Source organism: Phocoena phocoena, chromosome 3 (assembly GCF_963924675.1).
Source record: "Phocoena phocoena chromosome 3, mPhoPho1.1, whole genome shotgun sequence".
In the NCBI taxonomy this organism is placed as follows: domain Eukaryota; kingdom Metazoa; phylum Chordata; class Mammalia; order Artiodactyla; family Phocoenidae; genus Phocoena; species Phocoena phocoena.
Window position 1 is genome coordinate 28,616,794 of NC_089221.1, and position 16,860 is coordinate 28,633,653.

A 16,860-nucleotide genomic window follows, 5' to 3' on the forward strand; every position below is an offset into this window, starting at 1 on the left:
AGAATTTCCCATCAGCCATGTTGCTGGAGGCCAGAGTCCATTCCCCAGCTCTGTAAGCTTGGGTTTCTGCAACCACCTAGGCCTTTCTCAGTCATGCCTGTGCTCTTGCTTCAGTTTAGTGGGACAGAGTGCCCCTATCCTTTGGGTGTCTATGAGATTCCAATAATCCATGGAAATATTGTAGTGTAGCAAACAGATCAAGGGGCCAGGCCTCAGAAAACTGGGGCTCTGCCTTTTTTTTTTTTTTTTTTTTACTCCAAGGACGGTTCAGTTTAATGGGAAACTGAAACATGGACAACATAATGCCTTCATGTACATACACTGCAGCTTTGTTCTCTTGCAGTTTAAAAAGACAGTGTAATTATCTTAAGTTTACACAAAACATTATGAAACATGGTAGTCGCTCATGATTAAAATAAAGCAGCAATGTCAATTAAGTTAACAGTGTTAAATATGATCACCACTGTGATTCAAAGCGGCCACGAGAGAAGTTACACAGCGATCTAAGCACACATCTGCCACAGTGGTGCTTGCCAGTTTGACTGCTTTGCAGACCAGGTAATTTTACGAGACAAATAATCTTGCATTGATTCTTTCATATGATGAAAGCAATTAAATGTTGTAAGTAGTTTCATTCCTCTGGGGGAGGGGGAGGGGAGGGCCTCTAAAAAGTCAGTGCAAATTGAAGAGAGGTCTCCCTTCTTGAATATTGGAACTTGTTGACCAAGATACGATTCCTATAAGCTGAGGATAAACAAATCTTAAGATATCAAAGAATCTCATAACATTGTCATCAGCGTTTAGCAGATACTTGCCATAAAGAGGAATCCCAGTCCTACAGCAGGGCCTTCTGCGAGTACGGCTGCTGGGGCGGAGGGGGCTGATGGCTGCCTCTGGGCTGGGGCAGCGCTGATGTGAAAGTTTGGCACCTGGGACAGGCTGGTCCCCGCGTTCTGGCATATCATGACGACGGGGGCGGCAGCGGCGGCAGGAGGAGGACTGTCCACTGAAGCCTGGCTGGGCTACGTGCTCCCTTGAACAGAACTGCCCGTTGTGTTGAGGTAGGAAGCCTGAGCCTGCTGACTAGGAAGGGCTGGGCTTGCGGGCAGTGGCACTGCTCCTTGGCTGAGAGAAGACAGGTGCTCCAGGGGAAGGCTGTAGGTCTGGAGCTGGCCCATCTGTGCGTTCCCTGTGACCGGGTAAGCTCCACGCTGAGGAGGGCATGGGTACACCTGAGGACCAGAAACACCAGGTGACTGGATATAATACTGCTGATTCTGTAATTTCGCATGCATGGAATACATTGGATCTTCATTCCTTAACTTGGTATACAAGGACAGGGCCTCCATCACTTTAACACTGAGTTCTGAATATTCTCTATCAATATCTTCCAGCTTCTCATCAATGAGAGGTCCCATCTGGTGACACATGGCTTCAAGATGAAGGAACTCTGGCAGATCTGGTTGATCATCACTGGGATCCGTACTTTGCAACATCTGTAGCAATTGGTCCATTTTATCTTCATCCATGTAGGCTTGTTCTGGCTCTGGTTCTATCGTTTCTACCTGAACATCATCACTAAATTGTACCATCTTCTCCGTTTTAATCATTTCTGGTTCAGCGGTGAGATCTGCAGTCACAAAATTAGAGGGGCATAACCCCAGGCCTTGATGGGTTTCACCTTTCCACCAGTTGGGGTCACTGTCATCAAGAACTGTAACAGGGCTTCCCTGGTGGCGCAGTGGTTAAGAATCCGCCTGCCAATGCAGGGTTCGAGCCCTAGTCCGGGAAGATCCCACATGCCGCGGAGCAACTAAGCCCGTGCGCCACAACTACTGAGCCTGTGCTCTAGAGCCCGCGAGCCACAACTACTGAGCCCGCATGCCACAACTACTGAAGCCTGCGCACCTAGAGCCCGTGCTCCACAACAATAGCAGCCACCGCAATGAGAAGCCCGCACACCGCAACGAACAGTAGCCCCCACTCACTGCAACCAGAGAAAGCCCACACACAGCAACGAAGACCCAACGCACCCAAAAATTTAAAAATTGAAGTTAAATTAAAAAAAAAAAGAACTGTAACAATTTCTCCTACTCTAAAAGTGAGTTCATTATCTTCAGCAGCTTCCAAGTCACATACAGCATGGACTTTTCAGCCTTCGTGTTGGTGGTTAGTTACTAGATTAGATGTGCTTGGATACAAACTGGAAAGTGTGGGGCTTCCCTGGTGGCACAGTGGTTGGGAGTCCGCCTGCCAATGCAGGGGACACGGGTTCGTGCCCCGGTCCGGGAAGATCCCACATGCCGCGGAGCGGCTGGGCCCGTGAGCCATGGCCGCTGAGCCTGCGCGTCCGGAACCTGTGCTCCGCAACGGGAGAGGCCACAACAGTGAGAGGCCCGCGTACCGCAAAAAAAAAAAAACAACTGGAAAGGGTGGTTGACTGCTGCCTTTGTTCCTTCAGTGACAACTCAATGGCTTTCGCTAAATCTTCTTTTTTGTTAGCCACAGAACCAGGATCTTTGGCTACCAGAGCTGGGCTTGCTTTTGCTTGTTCTGCAGCCTCAAACGGAAGGCAGGATCGTGTAGTGGAAGGAACACTGGACCGAGAGGAGGCCTGTGTCCTAGTTCCAGCTCTGTCAACTACTAGCTGTGGCCCTGGGCAAGTCACTTAACCATTCTGGGTCTCAGTATCCTCATCTGACAGCCAATAGCTGGAAATGTAACACCTTGTTCCTTAAGGTTATTAACCATTGCTGATAGTCGACTAAGCTGTGGATGATTCTTAAATTCATCCATCCATTCAACCATACGAGCCTTTAATTTTTCACACATTTTAGGGTGACACTTGTTTAATACATTGCTTACTTCACTAGCAAAATCTCTTGAACATACTTCTAAGTGAAACATGTTGCCACAATTTGATACACATGCTCCTAGAAAAGTCAGAGCCTGCATAGCAACGTGAGGATCTTTATGGTTCACCCTCCTCATAATAGACCGTAGACAACCTTTAGGCCTGCATGGTGTCCACTGAGGTCTGCTGCCCACAAGGCTGGACAAAAAGCGACTGAGAGCTCTACGTTAAAGGGCTCCCAGAGCTCACACAGCTGTCAGAGCTCATACCAAAGTGGACAGTCCTTGCAGCAGAGCGTTTAGGCCTTGGTGATGGGGCTATACCATCCCAAAAGACTATTCAAAATCCGTCCAATAACCACCAGTGCGAGACTGACCGGCTTTATCACGGATATCCAAAATGAGGCCCCAGTCGTCAGCAGTATTCATCTCACCGGTTGCTTTCTCGATATCCTGATCGAAGGGATTGGTGGCAAAGAGAGGCATCTCCACTGTGTGCTGAGGTGTCCTCAGGGACTCCCCATCGACACCAAGGGAGTCAGGGTGCGACCGAGGAAGGAAAGGTCCTCAGGCAAAAACAGCGACGGAGACGGACTCTCCGGGCTCCGCGGCAGCTCGTCCTCTCCCCGACCCCCAGCTACCGCGGCGGCGGCAAGCGCAGAGGAGCGGGGGCTCTAGCTTTGAGTCTGCTCCTTAGACAAATCCCTAAAACTCTGTGTAACTTAGTTTTGGGGGTTTTTTTTGTTTTTTTTTTTTTCGGTACGTGGGCCTCTCACTGCTGTGGCCTCTCGCGTTGCGGAGCACAGGCTCCGGACGCGCAGGCTCAGCGGCCATGGCTCACAGGCCCAGCCGCTCCGCGGCACGTGGGATCTTCCCGGACCGGGGCACGAACCCGCGTCCCCTGCATCGGCAGGCGGACTCTCAACCACTGCGCCACAAACCCGGTTTTTTTTATTGCACAAAAGGACAGTAATTATTGCCTTACTTATTTTTCATAATGGGGGGGTAAAAAATGTGACAGGTGGGTGTAAAAATCCTTTGTTAACTCTAAAGGGTGGTATCGATGCCAGCCACTGTGTAGCTAAGGGATAGTATCAGGTTCCGCTTTGCAAAGAGAATGAACTTTGCTCCATACGCCGCCCGGGGCGGGGCATCGGGGGGATCTGCCTGAGGAAGGTATCCAGATTCATTTGCAAGGATTAAAAATGTACTTTTCTGGGGAACTAGCACATAGCGTATACTACCAGTATCTTCCTTCTGCGTATAAACAACATAAAACCACAGCAAAAAGAAAGGGTTGGGGCTTCCCTGGTGGCGCAGTGGTTGAGAGTCTGCCTGCCGGTGCAGGGGACGTGGGTTCGTGCCCCGGTCCGGGAAGATCCCACATGCCAGGGAGCAGCTGGGCCCGTGAGCCTTGGCCGCTGAGCCTGCGCGTCCGGAGCCTGTGCTCAGCAACGGGAGAGGCCACAACAGTGAGAGACCCGTGTACCGCAAAAAAAAAAAAAAAAGCAAGGGTTGAAGAACAAACCACACACAAACTCTTAAAATACAAATTGTGTATTTTTGCACCTTAGGAGATCAGCCTGTCTAAATATTTGTGTTCATTCAGTCCCATTGATTTTGCACCATCTGACTCTTCTGAGTTTCTTCAAGCTCTTTAACGATGGTCTGAACTCCTCAGGCCAGATTCGTTAGAAAAACACCTTCATCGCTCTATCCTGTTGCACTTGCCCATCAATCTCACCTTGACTGGGGAGCCTGTTCTGGATATCTCTAAGCTCCCTCTTTTGCTACTGCGTCTGTATCTTTTATCAGTGACCTGTCCCTTTGGAAAGGGCAGTGACCTTCTGTCTCTCCCACAGATGCGCCGAGGGTACCCCTGCCTCCACTTCCACTGTGTTTGTCTGCCTCCCCATGTTACAACCCAAAAGGGTTTGTTTTGGTTTTTTCTATCCAAGGTTTTTTTTTTTTTTTTTTTTGCGGTACGCGGGCCTCTCACTGTTGTGGCCTATCCCGTTGCGGGGCACAGGCTCCGGATGCGCAGGCTCCACGGCCATGGCTCACGGACCCAGCCGCTCCGCGGCATGTGGGATCCTCCCGGACCGGGGCACGAGCCCGTGTGCCCTGCATCGGCAGGCAGACTCTCAACCACTGCGCCACCAGGGAAGCCCTCCCTCCAAGGTTTTTAAAGCTTGGCTACAAGGTGTGGAGCTTGGTTCTTCAGACCAGCATCAGGGCTGGGAAATTGTTAAAAAGGCAGAATTTCAAGCCTTTCTTCAGACCTACTGAATCAGAACCTACTTTTTCAAGAGATCTCAGGGGATTCAGATGCACATTAAAGTTTGAAAACCAGGGCTTCCCTGGTGGCGCAGCGGTTAAGAATCCGCCTGCCAATGTAGGGAACACGGGTTCGAGCCCTGGGCCAGGAAGATCCCACATGCCGCGGAGCAACCAAGTCCGTGCGCAACGACTACGAGTCTGCGCTCTAGGGCCCGCGAGCCACAAGTACTGAAGCCCATGCGCCTAGAGCCCGTGCTCCTCAACAAGAGAAGCCACCGCAATGAGAAGCCCGCACACTGCAACAAAGAGTAGCGCCGGCTCACCGCAACTAGAGAAAGCCCACATGCAGCAATGAAGACCCAATGCAGCCAAAAAAAATAAAAGAAAGAAAGAAAATAAAGAAAAAATTTTTTTAAGTTTGAAAGCACTGTTTTAAAAATCATCATACTGAAGGAACATTTTTTTTTTTTTTTTTTGCGGTACGCGGGCCTCTCACTGTTGTGGCCTCTCCCGTTGCGGAGCACAGGCTCCAGATGCGCAGGCTCAGCGGCCATGGCTCACGGGCCCAGCTGCTCCGCGGCATGTGGGATCTTCCCGGACCGGGGCACGAACCCATGTCCCCTGCATAGGCAGGCGGACTCTCAACCACTGCGCCACCAGGGAAGCCCTGAAAGAACATTTTTAAACCAATAATTTGCAAATGTATTGTGTATAAGAGTCCCTTGGGATTCTCCTTAAACATGCAGATTTTCTGATCCACCCAATGGAGAACTGAGTCAGTATTTCTGTGGACAGACTAGTGCAGAGGCCACACTTGGAGAAACTCACTTTCAAACAGAAAAAGGAGAGCATCTTCACTGTGCTTTTCATCAGTGGAAGGTGTTTCTAGCATGTTAGGGTGATTCGCTTCTGACACACTTGTCAAGGTATAAGGGCAGTAAATTTTGAGGTTTTTTCCCTTTCAGAAACCTCCTAGATTCCTTCATCGAGGCTCCTAGGTGTTCAGACTCCTTCCTCAAGTTTTCCCAGGGGCAACTGTAGCCACCCCAACTGTACCTGGCTCACGTGTGCTTTCACCTCTGCTTTCCACAGTGTGTACTTGGGGAAGAGGGACCCAGCGTGCATTAGACCACCTGCCCAGAAAGCAAGTGAGCATCTCCTCAGTACAGTCCTTCTGCCTTGACTCTGATGGGCAGGGATATGTCACTCTTCTCTCTGCACCTGCTACCGGAGAGGATGAAAGACAATGGTGTTTAAAACATGGGAGAAATCTCTTTTAAATGGCTGTTTTATTAGATCTCTGTCACTTGATTTCCTCCCATTTTACTGAAGCCAGAATGTGCTCACAAACCCCTGTCCAAGCTGCATATTCAGGTTGGGTTCAAATTCCAGCCCTGGTGTTTTCTTACTATGTGACCTTCAACAACTTTCTTAAGCTTCCCTGATCTAGTTCCTCATCTCTAAATGGAAATAATAAGAGCATGTACCCCACAAGGTTGTGAGGATTTTCAGAGTTAATGCCTGCCAAATATTGTTCTACGCTTGCTGCAAAATAAGCACTGCTAAATTTTAACATATTATCAAAAGAGATGCTTTGGCAGAGATAGCTAGATGCCTACCTATGGTGGACTGGTACTTTGCTGGTCCCCTGTGAACCCTTCTTCCTGGATTTTATGCCTTTGTGTAATTGCTTCCCACTTTGACTTTGGATTCGGCCAGGCCATGAGCTTTGGCCAATGGGACCATGGCAAGCATGGTATAAGTGGAGGCTTGATAAGCGCTTGCACACTGAGGTGCATGCCCTCAGAACGTTCCTTCTTGGACCCCAGCCACCAGTCCATGAGGAAGCCCAAGACACCACGTGAAGGAGAACCAATGTCTCAGCCAACAATCCCTAGCTGACCTCCAGCCAGGGACCAACACTAACCACCGGCTCTAGGAGTGAGGTCATTTCAGGTTATTTGGCCATTCCAGAACCACCTGGTCAACCCACAGAATCATGAGAAATAATAGATAATATTGTTGTTGCTGTTTTTTCTTCTTCTTTTTTTTTTTTTAAATTATTTATTTATTGGCTGCGTTGGTTCTTCCTTGCTGCGTGTGGGCTTTTCCCTAGTTGCAGCGAGCAGGGGCCACTCCCTGCTGCGGTGCATGGACTCCCCACCGCGGTGGCCCCCCTTGCTGCAGAGCACGGACTCCAGGTGCACAGGCTTCAGTAGTTGCGGCACGTGGGCTCAGCAGCTGTGGCTCACGGGCTTTGTTGCTCTGTGGCATGTGGGATCTTCCCAGACCAGGGTTCGAATCTGTGTCCCCTGCGTTGGCACGCGGACTCCCAACCACTGCGCCACCAAGGAAGCCCCTGTTGTTGCTGTTTTAAGCCACTAAGTTTTGAGGTCATTTGTTTCACAGCAACAGATAAACCCAATATCCATTCCCCCCATTTCCACATTAGCAGAACCCCAATTTTATTTCATGTACAATGTACCCAGCAAAAAAGTCTGTATTTCCTTCCCTTCCTTTCAGAGGGGGCTGGCCATGTGATACAGTTTTGACCAATAAAATTAAGAAGTTGGGTGGGGCTTTCAGAAGATCTCCCTAAGAGGGGCAGGCCACACTGGCTGTCCACTCTTCCCCTTCTGCCTGCCTGGAACACAGAGTGGATGCTGTAGGGGACAGCATGAGGGGAAATTCTAGAGAATCACAGAGACCTCAGACCTGACAAACTTGAGCCACTGATCTAAATAAAGCAACTTTTCAAAATACGAGATAACTTTTCAGTTATACTTTTCAGAATACGAGAAAAAGTTATAACTTTTCAGAATACGAGAAAAACAAGCCCCTATTTTGTTAAAGCCACTGTTACCTCCTAGCAGGCCCCGTTATCGCTGTAACAGGCAGCTGATTCCAATGCTCGTGATGTTTCAACCACGTTATTTACTAGCACGGAAGCCGCGTGGTATAGTCATTTTCAATCCAGGCCGCACTCTAGAATTGGAATCTCTGTGGGTGGAGGTGAGTTTACTTGTATTTTGGTTCCCATAGCACACTGCTTCGTAATAGTTCAGCAGAATAGTACGCCTCGCGTTTTCAAGGGCACAGCTTGCCTGGCAACATGGCTTGGCAAAGCCACAGAACAGTGCTGAGGAGCTAGAAAGCAACATGAAGGCATTTGCTGTTTTCTTTTCATGACTCTTTGTCCATGTATGCCTAAGATCATCTCTTCAAATAGGTTGGAGGTCAAGGGCATCTCATATTTCTTTTTACTATGTGTGCTCAATGCTGTACCTTACATATTAGCCAGTAATTTTCCATAAAGATTTAGCAAATTGTGCCCTAGAAGTGTTTAAACTATATCCTATGACCATTTTTATGTCATTTTGTTTGTTTGTTTGTTTGTTTTTGCAGTACGCGGGCCTCTCACTGCTGTGGCCTCTCCCATTGCGGAGCACAGACTCCGGACGCGCAGGCTCAGCGGCCATGGCTCATGGGCCCAGCCGCTCCGCGGCATGTGGGATCTTCCCGGACCGGGGCACGAACCCGTGTCCCCTGCATCGGCAGGCGGACTCTCAACCACCGCGCCACCAGGGAAGCCCACTCTTAGCCTTTTGATGATCAGCTGCCTCCTTGCTGTTTGTGAGCTCCTCACAATGCCCTCCTCCACTGCTTCAATGGCAGATACTTTCTGGAATTTCTGACACGCACAGCAGAACCACCAATGTGGCACATGGATGGCTCTTTGGATTATCTTAAAATGCTCCTTCCAAGAAAGGAGAGGCCAAGAAGATTGAGCTTTTGGTATTTGTTCCAAGGTGATGACACCTGGGTTCTCATCGTCTCTTATCCAGTCCTCTGCCAGAACAGGGAGAAGTAGTGAGATCAATATGGGAGCTGTTTTTAAACAGTGGTGGCCTGAAAGCAATATGACACGGCGGTTACGAGGACCTCTCTGGAGTCGGGCATCCCACACCTCCATTCTCGGCTCCATTCTTTCCGGTTCTAGGATTTGGACAAGTTGCTGGATCTATTTAAAGCTCAGTTTCTGCACTCTAAAAACAGGATAATACTCTGTCCAAGTTGCTGTGCGAAGTAAGGAAAACGGCATCTACTAAATCCTCTATCCATACTTAGCTCTTGAGCAGACAGTGGTGCACAGCAGTTAAGAGTGAAGGCTCAAGAGCTGGACTGCCCTGGTTTGAATCCCAGCACTACTACCTCCCAGCTGTGTGACTTTGGGCAAGTTACTTAATCTCTCTGTGCCTCAGTTCCCTCATGTGCCCAATGGGGATGATAATGGTACTTATAGGTTTGACGTAAGGATTAATTTGACCTAACATTAGGTGGGCCTGACGTCTCGGTTTGTTCAGGACAGTTCCAGTTTATGCCTTTTGTCCGGTATCCTGGCTGGTTCAGCATTCGCCTGCCCTACTTCACTCTCAGAAGTGTCACAGATTGTAAAATTAATTATATGACCACCATGGTTAATGTATATATCACTTAGAAGAGTGCCTGGTACACAGTAGATGCTAAATGTGTGTTAGCTGCTAATATCAGCCCCCATAGCAGTGCTATCCAATAGAAATACAATGTAAGCCAGATAGTAATTTGTCAATTTTCTACTTAGCTACGTTTTAAAAAGCAAAAAGAAATAACTGAAATTAGTGTCTATAATATATTTAACCTAATATATCCAAAATATCAGCATTTCAATGTGTAATCAATGTAAAACTTGTGAGACATTTTTCTTTGTTAGTCTTTGAAATTTGGTGCGTATTTTGCATTTATTGTACATCTCAATTTGGACTAGTGACATTTCACATGCTCAGTAGCCTAGTAGGGTAGTGACATTTCAGGTGTTCACACGTGGCTAGTGGCTGCCATACTGGACAGCACAGTTCTGCAGACTTTCCATTCCTCATTGGAGATGATGGGCCAGACAGTCTTAAGACCTTCTCAGGTCTGTAGTGTCAAGGTTCAGACGCTTAGCTTCTCTGCCATACTCCTACGATCGGGGCTCTGATGCAGGGCTGCGGAATGTATTTTTACCAAACATCTTAGCCTCCCCTCCCCATCAGGTGCCCAAGGTCACTGAGAAGGAAAGGGTAGTAACCTACCCTTGGAGAAATTTCTGCTGGCTTCCTGGCAAGTGGAGGAACCATGGGCTAATCAGTGTTTGCACGCTACTTTATTACTATGGTCTTACTAAATTATGAAAAGCAATGCCACACGTATTAATTTCTCCCATGTCACAGTTTCCTCCTATTTGGAAACATCGTCAAGAAAACACAAAAGGTGGTTTTGCTATGAATATTTGGCCTTTTCCCCGTAGATGATCTCTCTCCAACTTCTGATTGTGTTTTTGTTCCATTCTCTGGACCGGGTCCAATATCACCACATTCCTCTAAATTATGCTGCCTCTAACTAGACCCAGAAATGCAGTCAGATCCCGACGAAACACCAGAGAGTGGAGGGGTACTTTTTGATTCTGGTACTTTTCGGCTATCTCTATCTCCTCCTTCAGGGACAGTTTCTTTTTATCCCAACAAGTCTTAGCTTTGTTTTCTCAAACTTAAGACGTTTTCAATCTGGGGAGAACTGTTACTGGTGAGAGATGGAGCAAGAAAGAAGGAATGTAATATTATTTAATTTTAAAAATGAAAATTGAGCCCTACCAATCGATGAATTTCATTTATGGATCCTGCTAAGTACTGGCTAGCAACACTATTAGGACCTGCTAGAACAGACCCTTTGCCATAACATGTGGGGACAACGTTGCTTGTGAAGGCTCTTCAAACTAAGAGAATGGTCTTAGGGTGTTAGAGGCCATGTAATTCAACGTTCTCTTTTACTGTTTGGCAAAGTGGGCCAGGTGAGATTCAAATACGTGGTGCAGTTCAAATGGCAAGTTAGTCAAACAGGGGTCGGGGTCCCTGCCCGGGGGCCCCTGGCTCTTATTACTCTCAGTATTGCACATCACACCACAGTTGCTTTGATTTGGGGATACTTCTCCTATTGAAATTCAACATGCTGTTCATCCCCAAAAGGTTCTACCAAATTTATGCAGTTTATATGGTCATTTTATCCTTGCTTCCATCTCTCAAACCCTTTCACGCGGGTCAGCTCTCCATCCAAGGGTGGTGTTCAATGTATCCAATGAACCCAATTAGCACTTTCTAAAAGGCCCGGGCAATAAAACCACTTGGTGGTCAAGCGCGGGTGTTCAATCCCATACTTGACCACCAATCTCCCTGCAGGTGGCAGAAGGTCAGCTGTGGTCTGGGCAGGTGGTTTGAGTTTCAACGGAGGGTGGGAGCTGGTAAAGGGTCTTGGCACAAAGATTAACTATGAATCCTTCCCTCCACAACAATCTCTCACCCAGACTAATGTAGATGGTGGGATTATAAATCAAGGAGAATAGTGGCGGGGTGGTGGTGGTGTGATGAATTGGGAGATTGGGATTGACATAGCTACACTAATATGTATAAAATGGATAACTAATAAGAACCTGCTGTATAAAAAAATTCTAAAATTAAAAAAATAAACAAATAAATTAATTAATTAAGGAGAATAAGCACACAAGCCACCTATGGGAGCCACAGGGCTGACAGGGGCCTACCGGCCCCCAAGCAGGTAGCTGGGACAGGGCCTGGCCATGTAGAAGAGAAAAAAAAAAAAAAGAAGAAGAGGGACAGAGTTCCTATGAATAAAAGGCTGATGACCCTGCCTTACACAGTTTTGTTTGATATTTTAACTCCTTCAGCTACAGAATACACACGTTAACTTTCCAAAGCAGCACGGTATACCCTGTACCCCGTTCCAATGCCCACCTTGCCAGCTGCCACCACTTGAATGAGACTGACCTGCTGAAAGGGGAACAGAAAACTCACACGTGGCAGTATTGTTCCCGATAAATACCCTACGCTACACCATTCATATGAACTGCAATGAAAAACCGTATTGTGGAAATTGTCAGCACTAAACCAAAAAGAAGTTTACCAGTTCCCGTGTCTTTTAGAGGGTGATTTGAGAGGGATAAAAGACAGGAAGAGGAGTGTACACCTTGCTTTAAACCCGCTCTTCCTCACTTCTCTAAGGAATCTCTGACCTATGATTTAGGAAGGGAAGACCATGCAACTAGTTACACAGCTTTTGCTCTCTGTTTGATAAGTCACCTGTTAAAGCTAAGACAGGCTGTTCCCTTGGCTTGGCCATGGGTGGGGGAGACGGGTACAGACGAAGTCTGACCTGGGGTCATGGAGATCTGACCAAGACATCATAAACTGAACTCAGGTTAATTTCAGTTTTGTTGGAATTAAAAAAAAAAAATCGATGGAGCCGATCTCACCAAAAAAAGGACTCATACCACTCATTTATTCTAGAAAACTTCCTGCCCTGTGAAAAGGACGTAGAGTTAACAGGGGGAACACAGGGGCTGTGGTGATTAAAGACTTTTCTTTTTTTAACATCTTTACTGGAGTATAATTGCTTTACAATGTTGTGTTAGTTTCTGCTGTATAACAACATGAATCAGCTGTATGTATACGTGTATCCCCATTTCCCCCTCCCTCTTTAGCCTCCCTCCCACCATCCCTAGGCCATCCCTCTAGGTTGTCACAAAGCACCGAGCTGATCTCCCTGTGCTATGTGGCTGCTTCCCACTAGCTATCTGTTTTACACTTGGTAGTGTATATATGTCCATGTCACTCTCTCACTTCGTCCCAGCTTACCCTTCCCCCTCCCCATGTCCTCAAGTCCCTTCTCTAAGTCTGCGTCTTTATTCCTGTCCTGCCCCTAGGTTCATCAGAAGACTTTTTAAGCCACAGCTGGTTAACATGATCAAAATGAGTGGCAAAGCCGTCCCAAATTTAACGGGAGGTGGAGAGCTTTGAAATCCTTGGAACTACAGGAGGAACCCATCACGATTCAAACGCCGGGCTCAGCGGGCTGGGGAAGAGAGAGGAGCTGTCGGCGCCTCGTTTGCATCCCAGACCCTGCAGGGAGGGCGTTCCCCATGGTGCCTCTCAGTTCAGACAGTAGGTTTCTCCTTCCTAACTCTCCGAGCAATACTTAACGCTGGTAGTTTTCTCCTGCCACCTGATGAGTGTTACCGAACATATTCCAACCAACTGGTTCAGTCCAGAGACTACGAGCATGTTCCAGTTTGCTTTCTGTTCAGTAATTTTGGAAAATATGACCGATTTGATTCTGGTTAGAAAGCGCTTGGATCAGCGACTTTAAAACACCCCACGACCGCAAACGACTTTGGACGTTAACCAGAAATGCATTACTATTCAGGATCTCATCTGTCCTAAACCCTGGGGTCAGAGCACCGGTGGTTTCCATTAACTTCAGGTGATGATGATGAAAGATCCACGGGGGAGAATCCCACGATCCGTGGAAAACTAAAAGCAAGCCGCGGACGCCCAGGGCGCGCGGGCCGGGAGTACCTCCCGCAGGTCCGGATCACCTGACTCGTGGAATCTGGGGCCGCGCGGGGTGGAAGGGGAGGGGAATGGTTAGCACCTCCCTTCCCGCTCCCGCGGGATCCGGGTCGGCGGGGGCCGGCGCCGGGCGGCCACGTGGTGGTGCTGCCCCCGCCCCGCCCCGCCTGCCCAGCCCGGGAGCCGCGGCGCCCACTGACCCCCGCAGCGGGGGAGGAGGAGGGACCGAGGCGCAGGAAGCTGAGCAGGAAGCGAGCCCGGCGTCCGCGTTTTCCTGGGGAAGCGGCGTGCGGGGTGGCGCAGCCAGCGGGGCCCGGGAGCCGCCGCCGCCGCCTAGATGGGGTGAGTGCGCGGCGCCGAGAGTCGGGAGGCTCCCCCGGAGCGGGCTCGCGGGCTCCGGTCCCCGCCTTTGTGTCTGGGGTTCGGACGAGGGAGGCGGCCAGATAGGCGCGGACGACGCGCCGGCGGAGTGGCTCGGCGGGCTGGCAGCAAGGGTCCCGCCACCAGTCCCTTGTCCCCGCCGGCCGCCCGCTGTCTGCAGAGAGCAGACTGGGAAACACAGGAAGAGGAGGATGGTGGGCGTCAGAGCAGAAAGGGAGGACGAGCCAAGTTAGGAGCGGGGTTTTGTCCTACCGGCCCCCGCGACTCGCAGGCCGGCTGGGGCTGGGGTGGGTGCGGAGGGAGCGCGGGTGGGAATGAATGACCAGTCCCCGGAAGGGCGTTCTGGGTGCCCCGAGTCGGCTCCCTGTCCCACCTGCCTGGCCCGCCTGCGTCTGGCTCCCCCCAGTCCCCGCTTCAGGGCTCGACCCGCCTCCGCGCTGAGCCTGGAGGAGCTGGGGAGGAAGGCGCGAGCGGGAGACTCGGGCTCGGCGACCGAAGGTCCGCTATTGTTCTTTTTCTGACTCCGGGAGCCCTCCGCTGGCCCAAGGGTGCTGGCAGGGCCACTCCGGGCCTGCGACTGACCCCGCTCCCCGTCCTTCCTGTCCGTTTCCCCACCGCAGCTCCGAGGAGGGCCGGGAGGAGAGATGCTGGAGTTCGGGCAGCCTTCGGGCAGCTGGGGCTTTGGGAGGAGGCAGGATGTGGAGCTGCGCGCGAGAGGGGCGCCCGCCCGCCATCTATCCCAACCTCTGCCCGGGAGGGTGGGTACCCTCCCTAACCACCCCCCCCCCCCACCCTTCGCTGCTGGTTCGGGCAGATTTTTGTGCCTGCGGTTTAGTTTCTGCAGTTTGCAGAGTACATCTGCTAACCCCGGGCTCACGCTCTCCTTTGAGTTTGGACCTCGTCCCCAGCTTTTGTGGAGGGGGGTGGGCCTCAGAGCCGGCAGAGACAGCAGACGCGGCAGACGGAGCTCAGGGGAAAGTGGAGGCGCTGCAAGTGATCTCCCAGCGCCTGGGCTCTGTAGCCAGGCTTGGGCTTCTCCAAGGAGCCCAGCTCAGAGCAACTTTGTTTCCAGGGATTGGGGCAAATCTGCGGACTCAACGCCGCTCACCTGAACCAGCGGCTTCCCTTGGCCACAGGCTCACAGGTGACTTAGATGGGTTTCTCTTTTCCTTCCGCGGGAGGAGACTACCGAGCGCCCTGCCAGTTCTCTAGAGAATGTCATCTCAAGACCGTCAGGGCCTGGCACAGGGAGGAATTGTTTTACTGATCAGTGAGACTTAAAAGAAGCTCATCTTAGCAAGGAGAGTCTCACCTCCTTGAGGTCTGAACAAAGTTGGAAAAGAGAGAGTGTATCACCTGGAGGCTGGATTTTGATTGCTCTGTCCCCAGCCTGCAGAGTCGTTGTTTACAGGTGTGGCTGGGAATTTTATTACTGATGGACGTAATCAGATCATCCTTTCTTAATGATGCTTACTTAACCAGTGTCATATTTTTTCCCTTCTGCTTGTAAGATAATAGATTTTATGTGAGGAAATGTATCCAGTTCTTGTAATTTTTAACCAGTGCTTGCAGAACTTGGATTGGGTGAGGTGCTCCCATTCTGGGCTGTCTCCATTCATTGAAATGCTTCAGTAATGAATGTATTGTATCATTTACATTCCTTAGATGTGTTTTTATGGCTTTTTTGGGGGGGGAGGGAGGGAGGGTTATAACCCTGTTGAAAAATCTTATTACTGTTATCTGTGAAATTGAAATAAAGTAATGGATGCTGGGCCTTGGAGATTCAATGGGGACGTGATGTAGTGCCCCTGTCTGCTAGTAGTGTATCTGACAATGAAGTTCTGTCTCCAGACTGCCACTTCTATAGCATCTTTGAGGGAGGCACACCTAGTATCACTCACCTTTTAAAGGTGAAGAACCTGAGCTTTGCAAGTTCGGGGAACTCGGCCTTGGAGTCACTGGAATGTGATGAAGGAGCTTTGTCTGTCTCTCTGTTCCTTCCTTTTAGCCTTCCTCTTTTTCCAAATAAAAGTATGAAAAATCTCAAACGTACCTAAAGAGAACATAGTAAGGCTTCCATTTTCCCACGACTTATGTTTGAGTTGCTAATCTTTCCATATTTGCTTCATACCCCCCCACACCTGACCCTTAAAAATAAACTGTAACTGAAATATTTTATCCATCCTTCCTCCTCTGCCTCCATCCTCAGGTAACCACTAATGTGAAGTCAGTGTCCACAGTGCCCAAAGGTGTTTGGTACTTCGGTATTACATATCCGCAAACTGTATCCACGAGCTTGTGTGTTTAACATTTTATTTAAATGGCATAATTCTATATACACACGGCTTGCACTTTTAAATTTGTCATTATGTGTTTGAGGTACATGTAGATCTTATTTACTTTAGCTGCTACAGAGAACTCTAGTGTAGGAATAAATTATAGCATACGCTTTTCCTCACCAAGAGAAAATTTGAGTTTCCACTTTTTCACTGTTATACTTTTTCTTCAGAGGACAGTTGATCTTTCCCACTTTTTTACTGTAACTGTACTGCAGTCAACATCTGAGATATGTTCCCTTGAGTAGTTTCTTTGTTACACACCTATACATTTGATTGCTGGGTAGTGAGATCTAGGTAATGATGCATTCATTATTTCTTCCTCAGCAATATGTAGGGTGTATGTAGGGTCTCTCTTGGTTATTTGCTGAATGAAAAGTGAAATTGATCAATTTTTAGCTCTAAGCGTGTTAGTTGGCTGGATTCTTTAGTTTTTTCAATTAAAAAAAAATAAGAGTGCCTCTTAATTATAAAGTTGGAGCATCACACAGAAGTGTGGTGCTGAGTTTGGGATATGTGTGCTGAAGCCTTTTCTTGGCCAGTCACTGGTGGTGTAACCCTGGGTTATAACA

At 49.0% G+C, this 16,860-nt stretch overlaps 1 pseudogene; it reads right to left on the bottom strand.

Moving 5' to 3' along the window:
• Positions 1-835: 835 nt before the first annotated feature.
• LOC136121068 (signal transducing adapter molecule 1-like) lies at positions 836-3,339 on the bottom strand (annotated as a pseudogene).
• Positions 3,340-16,860: the final 13,521 nt, after the last annotated feature.